Raw genomic sequence first — 12085 nt, 5'->3', positions numbered from 1 at the left:
CTGAATCTGTTTGTTACTGATGTGATACCGTCTGTTTTAGTATGGCAGAGGAATACAAGAACATTGATTAGTTTCAGTTATTTTGGATCAACTCCAAGTGAGACTCTACCTTTTTGTGATCTATAAGACAATGGAGTTGGATTCTTCCATTAATAACTCTTTGGATAAATATATTTGAACCCGAAGAATTATTTTGTAAATGAGATTTTTGACTGGCTGTAGATGGCTCATCTTCATGTACTTGCTAAAGGAGCTTTCTGTTCAAGTTAACAAGTTATACAATTAGAAGGGCTCATTGCAAAGAGTTCTACATGAATTGAGTATTTTGTTTGTTTTATTTTTGGTTGCTTATGTTGTTCAAAATTTCCTGAACTATTTAGACCTCAGGAACTATAAATTTTGATAGAGTTCAGTAACATTTAATTCAAAGTCAATGAATTCTGTAATAATAAACGGGGAATTAAATTTATGCTTCACACATGTCACTTGGAAAAAATCTCTAGTGTCAAATGTTCCAGTGATTCTTGGGCTTCTTTTTAATAATACATGGAAGCTAAGGATGACCCATTATTTGGTTCTTCTTTTCTATTATACGCGGCACTGGTTATCCCAATCCTATTGTTGACAATTCTGTTAGATCTGTGAACGTTGGAAGTGCCTGTTAACAACACCAGCTGCATTCTCATCCTCTTCCTTGTCTGAAGCTGTTGGCTTGATTATGACTTGATAATGATATCTAAGTACATGTCCTCTCCATCAGTCATGGCTTCAAACTTCTCTTTCCTGTTTCTGCAAGCAATGGTGATGCCCAAAATCAAGACAGAGGTGTCCAGACAACACCAATATTGCATATTTACTTGACATCTGCACACGGAGACATTGAAGATTGCTTTGACTGGTCAAATTTGACAAAGATTCTTATCAGCTTCTTGTTTTCTGGGTAAGTAATTGCTCAGTATGTACTTACCTGAGTCATCCACTGTCCACTGCATCCCTCAGGAGTTTATTTTATTTTGGTATAAGGAACATTTTTGCAGAACAATAGCAGAGGAGGGAACTCAGGTGATTTGCATCTTAAGATGTCATAGTCTATGGTCACATTTGCAATTCTTTGTTAAGCAATGAAGGAAAATAACAGTTGGTATGCTATGACTGCACCCATAGTTTATGCCCAATCCTGTAAACCGCAGGTCACTGTCCTTTGAAATTCCCCAAAACCTAACTACTCAATAGAATTCTGAGCAGTTTGATCTTCATTTTCCCTCCCAAAAGAGGACTCTCAGGAACTACCTGGAATGTAGTTACAGGTAGGTAATGATGAAAGGGGGATTTCAGGATTGTGTCATATTTGTCTTAGAAAATGTTTTATTTTGAGAAGACGTTAAAATTTTCACTTTGTTTATGAGTCTTATCTGGTTTAAGGACTACAGTGCTTTACTAACAACTTCAAAGGCTTTACATATAACTTTTATACGTTAAGTTCACAATATATTTAGACTTTCTGACTAGCAGAGAAAGAATCAGTTTTGAATGCATGATTTTTGCCTTAAGCTCTTATGTACAAACCTTTGTACTTGCTGCCTCTGTATTTCAGGCTGAGAAGTTAAATTTTAAGAAATATTCATAGAATCATATGGTTATGAAGTATAGGATTGGGTCTGCTTGATCCACCACCTCCATGCCTACCTATGCAAATCCCACATATCCACATTAGGGTTGTATCCCTCTACTTTCTTGTCCAAGTATCTAAACGACAATGTTCATGCTATTTTTCTGATAAGTCATTCTGATGAACGCCAGTGATTGGGATGCAATATCGTGTGGGAAAGTGGGAGGAAAACATAGAGGGTTGGAAGTACTTCAGCCCTTTTGTGTGTGTTGCTAGTGGTTTGGAACTTTTTGCTGGCTTGGACTCAGTGGGCCAAAGGGCCTGTTCTCATGCTGCATTGCCCTATGAAAATGGTTCAAATGTGGGGAGGAACACGTACAGCCTTCTCTCAAAATAATTCTAAACATTGTACCTTTTAATCAAATTGTTCACATGAAATTAATCTGTAATTGCTCCTCCCACCCCCCCCCCACCCCCACAAGTGTCTCATTTCATTTGCTGGAAATCCATGTCCATCAGGCTAGCAGTTTGCTTATATGCCGTCTATTGTATTTGTACAGTTATTACTGTTATTGGGCAGCATTGCTGGAAACTCAGTCGTCACATTGAACAGGTGTTGTGTCTATTAAGCAAAGCCCTCCACCACTGACACCAATCCTGACAATCAATTGATGCCTGAAAAACGGAGGAAGGCCTCAATTAACTGGCATTGATGATATTTTGAGCACGCAGGTTTCCAGTGCAGGACTGTGAGACGATTACAGTCTTGATGGAAAGCAGCTTCCCGCCAGGGGTATATGCCCAGCTTTATGGCTGTTTACCTGGTTTCTAACTTCTACCAAGCTGCAATATGATAATTGTACTGAAAGCATTAGCTTTTGCAATTAAAATTTCCTCAGGGTCTCATACTGAGCTGCAGGAACTGATGGATATCTACCAGCTCCGCCAGTGTGTTGTGAATTTTGAAAGCAGATCCACAACTTTCACACTATCTGCACTTTGTTCCCGGACTTGCCATTGCAGTTTGCTGTATCCAGTCTATTCTCACTCTCAGTGGCGAAAAAAAAGTTGGCGAGTAAAATGTCCATCCTCTTAGACGCAACTGAAACGTTGTTCTTTTCCCATGAAAATCAATTTTGACTTGGAGCTGTCAAGTCAATCTATTAGCGATTCATTTGCTAACTCACAATAGTGCAACTACACCTGATAGGTATAAGTATGTATACGCGTTTTATGTATGAAAGAGAAGCTTGTCGGTTTCAGGTATCAGGCATAGCCTGCGATCTATAAGGTCTCATATAGGTTGCACTCTTGTTTGGGCTGATCTGAGCTGCCTCTCTCCTCCAGGGGAAACTCATGTCACTTTATGTTAGCCCATACAGCTGCTGGCTGTTAACTCAAACTGCACTTAGCAGAAACAGACCGAGAAATTGAAACACGGAGCGTTCCTAAGTGTGCTGCCCAAGAGGTGGAGGCAGAGAGGAGGGCGAGCATTTTTGGCAGCCTGTGTTCAAATGAGCAGAAATTACTGAAATGATAATAAATGTAGATGGTCTGGACAAAATGAAATGATCCATCTCGGTGCATAAGCAGCACTTGAGCCGCATTCAATCAGCCTGTCAAACTTATTGCCTGGCATTTTTGTGAAGAATCTGTCCACTAAAATTTTTTGTCATTCCTATTTCCTTGTTATCAGTCCGCTCCTCAATGGCGACCAGAGATTAACAACAATTCATAGAGCACATCCATTCCTGATAAACCTTATCCATTACTTCACGATCCGCGGGTCCATCCCATTTCACCTCAACCATTTATCATCTTTAACGCTGACAGCTAAACAGAGTGCTTTAAAATTTATCTCGGTGTGTCGACAGGGCGGATCTATTCGTCAACCTGTAGAGGTGCAGTTTAGCCTCTTCCTCTTCTTATCAGGATTCCACAGTAAAAGATTTGGCAGAGATGCCCGATTAATCATTGGCCGCATCAATTTGCTTGATTTACTCTCTTGTGGGAAAAGGGTGTAAACATAGCGTACTGAGGCAGCGCGAAACATAATGTGTCTGTCTATAGGAAAAACATTAGCAGATCATCCTGTCTTGTGATTGATGGAGAAGTGAAAGGCACAACTCTGGCGGGTTTGAATCTTACAAAGGACAATAAAAAGGTGAAGGTGTTTCTTTAAAAAAAGATAATCAGAAGACCAATTTAAGACATAACATCTCAACAAGAACTTTGATGTTTTAATTTATGTTTGCAAATATAAAATCGTTTATAGTTAAGGGGAAAATCGTCCAAGTGGAAAAATGGATACTTACCATTGCATTTAACAGTAAGATATTTGTAGTTAATTATTTTTCTTGGCATCTTCATGCAAAAACTCTCTAAGTTTTTGTAGTGTCCAGCAATACTAGGGTTAAGCAGAAAATAACATATACAGTTTCAGCAGTGGGTCAATACTGCCTTGAACAAAGGTTTCATCAAGATTTAATTCTTTTCTCTTTGGCTTTCACAGTGTGTCTTTGGGTGTCTCTCTCACTCTGTCTCTCCCCCGCACTCAATGTCCTCTTAACTGAAGTTTTTCCAGCAAAAACTAAAATGTAAAAAAAGGAAATGTATTCCAGTATAAATCTATCATCTATCAAGGCAGTGACAGATGGCTTGCTGGATTGTGTTTCATTATAAAACATTGCAGGAGTCACTCAGATTCATACTGACACACTCTGAAAAATTCTGCGAGAATTGGCAGCCAACCTGTTAGGGAGGAGACCAGATTAGAAATTACAGTCGAACATGCACAGCTTTTTAATGCTTGAATAATGCCATTCATAATCAACTATTTGTACATAATGGGATTACCTTCTTATCTTTAGCTGGTTTGCTTTTCTTTTCTACCAATCTACCTGACGGTTCTGATTTCACATGCTAACGTGTTATTATCTATGCTTCAGTTTAGCACTTGCTATTGTGCAATTATGATGTTAATTAGTGATACTATTTGTAAAACATTGATATTTTTGTTTTAGTTTGATCCATTGCCAGGAGTCAGCTGGGTTATTTCCTGAAAAATTGTTCTCTTCATCTTCATAGAATGATGCTGCACTAGGTTTTAGGAAGACAGAAAGGACGCTCGCTCTAACCAGTTCGAGCAATCTGAATGAGTTGAGAGTGAAGGAATGATGAATGTCTCAGTGTTTGCCCTCAGATCCCAATTAAAATGGAATTACATCAATGCACCAAGGCTGCTTTGATAGTGTTGCGACTTGTTGCCAGTAAAAGGGAAGTTCGTTAAAGGATGTGCTAATTGCAACATTAGTAATCCAGGATCAACACTGTAGGATCTTTAATGAATACCTGCTTTCGCTAGTATATCACAGAGCTGACCAATTTTCCAGTGGATTGTAGGAGTAGATACAAATGGCCTTGGAAAACCAATGAGCAGCTGGGGGCCTCAAATATCTAGTCAGCTGCCTCCTTTGCATGTGCAAGTATTTATTGCTTGTTTCTGCATGAGCACTTAGGATAATATTTTGGCCTTTACCTATGTAGCTGCAGGCACACATTAGGCTAGCTATAAGTATGCTCTTCATTATCACTGTAGGAGTTTTAAGAGATCAAAGAAAGGTGATGACCGGCCAAATTTCTAGGATAGTTAGTTCTAACAGGCCACTCACCTGAGAGGAGGACATCATGATCTCTCCTATATCTTGCTGTACAGATTCCTGTGGTACTAAAGGGATGTTGATAGCATTTGTGGTTCATTAGTGCTGTCAATACCAGATAAACTCTTTGCAAATCTTCGAAGGACCTTACCACTACTGATATGAAGATAAAGGTGAAATTCCCTGAAGCTGCTACTACCGAAGCTTTCAAAGCAGTTCATAAAAACTATTCTGTAAGGCTGAACATCAGAGAGAAGTACGAGAGGATCCCTTGGGAATGTTGACTTTGTATCATAGCTGTTATGGTTTGGACTTCCATCGAGTGCACCAAAAGAATGTATAACTCGCCTAAAATCTAGCAAAATGATAACATTTCAAGTATAAATTATTTCTATTAGATTTTCGTTTACGTTAATTTAGAAAACATTGCACATATCATTTTGCAACCATAAAATGGCAAACCCTCAGACTGAAATTTGTTTTTTGGAGAGCTAATGTGACCAGCATTTATTCTCCACCTTAAAATGAGTCAAGCAGGATGGTTTTGGAAGCTATCCTTACCGTGATTTGGGATTGTACATGGGCCAGGCTAGGTAAGTATGGTCAATTTCTTCTGCCAAAGGACCAGGGTAAAATGAGTTTTTAGAATAATCCAGTTGTTTTATGATTATCAAGACTGAGATTTTATTTCGATTCCAGAATTGAAAATCTACAACTACCATGATGAGATTTGAATTTAGGTTTTTGGATTGTTGGTCAGACCCCTGAGTTAGTTACTCAGTATTTTAAATACTGCGCCATCGTACTCAATCATTGCAATCTCTTTTGCTGGTTTATGCTAATTGTATTAGTTTGTATGCCTTGTACATGGTTCATAAATTAAGGTGACCAATTTTAAAAAAAGAAAGACTGCATTTATTTATATGACCTCTTTGTAAGTCTACTGTGCTTTCTGCACAAAATCTTGTAGTTATCAAGTATTTCTGAAAAGTAGGCACTAATGTACGGTAGGAAATGGAACTCCAATTTTCAAAAGTTTACAAAGCTGTTGAACACACTGATTAGTGTTTATCAATATGATCTTAAGCTCATATATTTAAAATTTTATTATTGATAGTAAGTTGAACTTAGATTAAAATTGCTTCTCTTCTGCAATAAAATTCATTTGGTTGTCATGTTAATTAAACTGCATCTTGTTAGTTCTCAAGTTTAAAAGATTTTTTTCAGCAAAGATTTGTTAGTCCATTTAAAATTCTAAAATTCTTGTCAATTATCTTGGTTCATGGCAAATTTTAATTAGTTGTTTTGTAAATAAATTGCAATAAATATTGGCAAAGAAAATATTCAATGTTGATGCAATTTGTACCCACATCGCAGATTGTGCCCAATAAATTTGATCTCTCTATATTGTCTAAAAGAGAAGGTGTAATGGTATCTGTGAACAAAGCTAGCTTTTCTTCTTTATTTAAATGGTTAAATCCTTCTGAAAATTCATTAAAATATATAGTTGTCTGACCATTTCTCACTGTGAAGGCATACAGTGTATAAAACCATGGAGTTTTGGAGTAACAAATCTCTGGTATTGAAACCACTGTAATTCCTCAATTAAGGAAAAGAAATATCAGTAGTGTAGAAATCATATTGCACTTAAAACATGAGATAATATGTTCTGCTAATTGTTTTTCATATATATAAAGTAACATGAATAGTACAGTTATTCATAATAAATATGCATAATATTAGGAGTTTTCTGTAAAGTGTGAAGCATGCTAGTTAGGTTAGGAACAAACTTTGCAGAGTATGCTCGTAGTCCAAAGAAAGATCTTAATTGACTTAAATTTGGTGGTGATGGAGCCTCCACAATTCTCTTCACCTTTGGTGCCTTGTGAAGCACTGAGTTGTCAATCACTTGGCCCAAATATTCAACCGAAGGTCGAAGGAGCTCACACTTGTCCTTCCGGACACTTAGCCCATATTCCTTGAGTCTTTGTAGTGTACCATCCAAGTTTTGTAGGTGTTCATGCTCATTTTTCCCAGTAATGAGTAAGTCACCGAAGCAGCATTGCACCTCTGTCAAACCATTTAGGATCTGGCCCATTGCTCACTGAAAAAGTGCGGGGAGCTGAGGTGATGCCACACGGAATCCCCCAGTACCTGAACATTCTTTTGTGAGTCACTATGCTCAACAGTTCCTGTGACTCTGGCTCCACGTGCCTCTGTAAGTACGCCTGACAGAAGTTAATTTTGCTAAATGTCTGTCCTCCAGCCAATACTGCAAAAAGGTCATCAATGAGGGGAAGAGGATATTGTTCAGCTGTAAGAACTGGGTTAATGGTTACCTTGAAGTCTTTAAGAAGCCTAGAATACCCATCCTTTTTTTAGGATAAGAACCACCGGGGTTGCATATTTACTGACACACAGTGGTTCCAACATCTTACTCTGGACCAGTCTTTCCAATTCGGCCTCTACCTTTGGTTTAAGGGCTTACGGTCTTGGGTGTTATGTTAGGCTTAACAGCCAGCTTAACAGTGATTCGCTTCCTACTGCCCAATTCTCTGTTGAATACTTCTGCTTCTTTCTTCAATATCTCTTGTAGATCAGGATTTCCACCAATCAATTGCATTTTGTTTGAGCTGGTCCAATCACAACACCCCAAAAATGCTTGATCACTACCTTTAACAATGTACAGTGGAGATTTCTTTCTCTGTTCATTATTCTCTACTGTAACTTGTCCTACTCCCCCTCACTGGAACAATCTCACCAATGTAGGTCTTTAAAGCCAACCCTTCCCCCCTCTGGAGTAAGATGCCGTAATTTCTCCTTGTAACCTGTCCCTGACATCAGTGATACTGCAGCACCTGTGTCCACCTGCATCCTCTCTGAGGCCCCATCCAACCACGCGGTCACTCAATAGCTGTCTTTGTGTCATGAAACAGATAAAACTTGCAATGCTTTTTCAACTACATGTACAGAGCAAAAGTCACTCATTCCATCCTCAGTATGCTCCATTTTGTTCATGTTTCTTTTTATTTTTCCAAAAGTCATTTGTCTTTATTACAATGTTGTTGGTTGACAAAGTATTTTTACTTTTACAGGCATATTCATTATGTCCCTTTTTGCCACTGCTTCAGAAATCTAAATCCTTACACCAGCTTTCTTCTGCTAAACACTCAGTTTTGCCACAATGGTAACTTTGGCTGCAAATAGGTGTCTTGTTCTTAAAGTCAGTAGAAACTTTATGAACTTAGGAAGCTGCACTTAATAGCTGTGCTTCTTTAGCTGTCATCTCCACAGGTATACTAATCTCAATTGCCTTCTGTAATGTCAGTCCATCTTCAGTAAGCAAACGTTTCTGAATTGCCTCATTATGCAGACTGTATATGAGTCTATCACAGAACGTGTCATTCAGTGACTGCCCAAAATCACCGTGTACAGACAATTACTTCAGCACCACCACAAACTGTGAAATAGATTCGCCTTCCTCTTGATTCCTTTTATGAAATCTAAACCTCTTAGCAATAATCAAAGGTTTAAGTGAATAGTGGTCTTTTATGACTTTAACTATGTCCTCATAAGGCTTATCGCCAGGCCTAGCAGGTTGCACTAGGGTGTGTTTTTGCATCCATCACAGCCAGAAATGTTGGAACATGAATATCATCTGAAATTTGATTTTTCAGTGCAAAATATTCAAATCTTTCAGTATATGAACTCCATTGCTCTGATGTTTTGTCACACAGCCCCATACTTCCAGATATTGTCACCATTTTCAAACACAATCACGTTTCAGAAAAGTTAGCTAGACTTATCAGAAGGCCTTTGACAAGGTGTCACACATGAGGCTGCTTAACAAGATAAGAGCCCATGGTATTACAGGGCTCTTGCTGATCAACAGAAAGCAGGGAGTGGGAATAAAGGGATCCTATTCTGGCTGGCTGCTGGTTACCAGTGGAGTTCCACAAAGGTCAGTGTTGGGATCGCTGCTTTTTATGATGTATGTCAATGATTTGGACTATGGGATTCATGGATTTGTGGCTAAATTTGCCGATGACACAAAGATAGGTGGAGGAGCGGGTAGTGTTGAGGAAACAGAGAGCCTGCAGAGAGACTTAGATCGTTTACGGAGTGGACGAAGAAGTGGCAAATGAAATACAATATTGGAAAGTGTATAGTCATGCACTTTGGTGGGAGAAATAAATAGGTAGACTATTATTTAGATGGGGAGAGAATTCAAAATGCAGAGGTGCAAAGGGACTTGTGAGTCCTTGTGCAGGATACCCTAAAGGTTAATCTCCAGGTTGAGTCGGTGGTGAAGAAGGCGAATGCAATGTTGTCATTCATTTCTAGAGGTATAGAATATAAGAGCAAGGATGTGATGTTGAGGCTCTATAAGGCACTCATGAGACCACACTTGGAATATTGTGTGCAGTTTTGGGCTCCTTATTTTAGAAAAGATATACTAACATTGGAGAGGGTTACCGTATAAGGAACGTCTGGCAGCTTTTGGGTTATATTCCCTTGTGTTCAAGCGAATGAAGGGAGATCTCATAGAAGCATTCCAAATACTAAAAACCTGAACAGATTAGATATGGTAAAGTTATTTCCCATGGTAGGGGAGTCTAGGACAAAAGGGCATGACTTCAGGATTGAAGAACATCCATTTAGAACAGAGATGCGGAGAAATTACTTTAGTCAGAGGGCAGTAAATCTGTGGGCTTGTTGCCACGAATGGCTGTGGAGGCCAAGTCACTGGATGTATTTAAGGCAGAGATAGATCACAGTCATAGTCATAGTTATACTTTATTGATCCCGAGGGAAATTGGTTTTCGTTACAGTCGCACCATAAATAATTAAATAGTAATAAAACCATAAATAATTAAATAGTAATGTGTAAATTATGCCAGGAAATAAGTCCAGGACCAGCCTATTGGCTCAGGGTGTTTGACTCTCCAAGGGAGGAGTTGTAAAGTTTGATGGCCACAGGCAGGAATGACTTCCTATGACACTCTGTGTTGCATCTCGGTGGAATGAGTCTCTGGCTGAATGTACTCCTGTGCCCACCCAGTCCATTATGTAGTGGATGGGAGACATTGTCCAAGATGGCATGCAACTTGGACAGCATCCTCTTTTCAGACACCACCATCAGAGAGTCCAGTTCCATCCCCACAACATCACTGGCCTTACGAATGAGTTTGTTGATTCTGTTGGTGTCTGCTACCCTCAGCCTGCTGCCCCAGCACACAACAGCAAACATGATAGCACTGGCCACCACAGACTCATAGAACATCCTCAGCATCGTCCGACAGATGTTAAAGGACCTCAGTCTCCTCAGGAAATAGAGACAGCTCTGACCCTTCTTGTAGACAGCCTCAGTGTTCTTTGACCAGTCCAGTTTATTGTCAATTCATATCCCCAGGTATTTGTAATCCTCCACCATGTCCACACTGATCCTTTGGATGGAAACAGGGGTCACCAGTGCCTTAGCTCTCCTCAGGTCTACCACCAGCTCCTTAGACTTTTTCACATTAAGCTGCAGATAATTCTGCTCACACCATGTGACAAAGTTTCCTACCGTAGCCCTGTACTCAGCCTCATCTCCCTTGCTGATGCATCCAACTATGGCAGAGTCATCAGAAAACTTCTGAAGATGACAAGACTCTATGCAGTAGTTGAAGTCCGAGGTGTAAATGGTGAAGAGAAAGAGAGACAAGACAGTCCCCTGTGGAGCCCCAGTGCTGCTGATCACTCTGTCAGACACACAGTGTTGCAAGCACACGTACTGTGGTCTGCCAATCAGGTAATCAAGAATCCATGACACCAGGAAAGCATCCACCTGCATCGCTGTCAGCTTCTCCCCCAGCAGAGCAGGGTGGATGGTGTTGAATGCACTGGAGAAGTCAAAAAGCATGACCCTCACAGTGTTCGCTGGCTTGTCCAGGTGGGTGTAGACATGGTTCAGCAGGTAGACGATGGCATCCTCAACTCCTAGTCGGGGCTGGTAGGCGAACTGGAGGGGATCTAAGTGTGGCCTAACCATAGGCTGGAGCAGCTCCAGAACAAGTCTCTCCAGGGTCTTCATGATGTGGGAGGTCAATGCCACCGGTCTGTGGTCATTGAGGCCGCTGGGGCGCGGCGTCTCCGGCATGTCTTCCAGAACACAGGAACCCTCTGGAGACTCTCTGGAGATAGGTTCTTGATTAGCCAGGGCATCAAAGGGTATGGGGAGCAGGCAGGGGAGTGGGGTTGACTGGAAGAATTGGATCAGCCTTGATTGAATGGTGGAGCAGAATCGATGGGCTGAATGACCTACATCTGCTCCTTTATCTTATGGTCTTCTGGTCTTATCCGTTTCCCTTTCCCTCTCTTATTTGTTTTACTTAATCGTCCCATTCGCATTCTCTCCCCTCAGATCCTTCGCTCACCACACTTCCTGCAACTATTTTCTCAAGGCACGCATATCTTCTTTTTGCTCGCCCACATTACACAGTGGTACACAGCCCGCAATGCTCACGGACCTTTCCTGCTGAAGGGAACAAAACAATAAATATCACGTGAGGACTTATCACCTGGTCACCAGTTATGTTTGTGGCACTGGGAAGCCGGGTGGCTGTGAACAACACGCACGAGAGACGGAGGGATGAGGAACAAATGTGCTGCTGTTTATTTTGCTTGCCAGCCATCTACCCAGAATGCCCTCTCACACTACATTCAGTATGTAACCCACTGGGAAGCTTGACAGCAACCAATAAGGGTCAAAATATACCTGAATACATAACGTGCATAGTGCCTTACTTTGGCTGGAGGTCTTAAAGAGATGATT

General features: G+C 40.4%; 1 protein-coding gene across 5 annotated transcripts in view; it reads left to right on the top strand.

Moving 5' to 3' along the window:
* Window positions 1-12085, top strand: part of rnf220a (ring finger protein 220a) — a 478182-nt gene that overhangs the window by 227150 nt on the left and 238947 nt on the right. Inside the window, exon 1 of one of the 5 annotated variants that reach the window (XM_072273654.1) lies at window positions 1287-1307. The exons of the other annotated variants lie outside the window; for them this stretch is intronic. The gene's annotated coding sequence lies outside the window, so the exon portion shown is untranslated. Of the gene's footprint in view, window positions 1-1286; window positions 1308-12085 lie in introns of those variants that run through there. 5 annotated transcript variants of the gene reach the window in all.

This window comes from Mobula birostris, chromosome 12 (assembly GCF_030028105.1).
Source record: "Mobula birostris isolate sMobBir1 chromosome 12, sMobBir1.hap1, whole genome shotgun sequence".
NCBI classification, from domain to species: domain Eukaryota; kingdom Metazoa; phylum Chordata; class Chondrichthyes; order Myliobatiformes; family Myliobatidae; genus Mobula; species Mobula birostris.
This window is presented reverse-complemented; position numbering and strand designations above follow the sequence as displayed.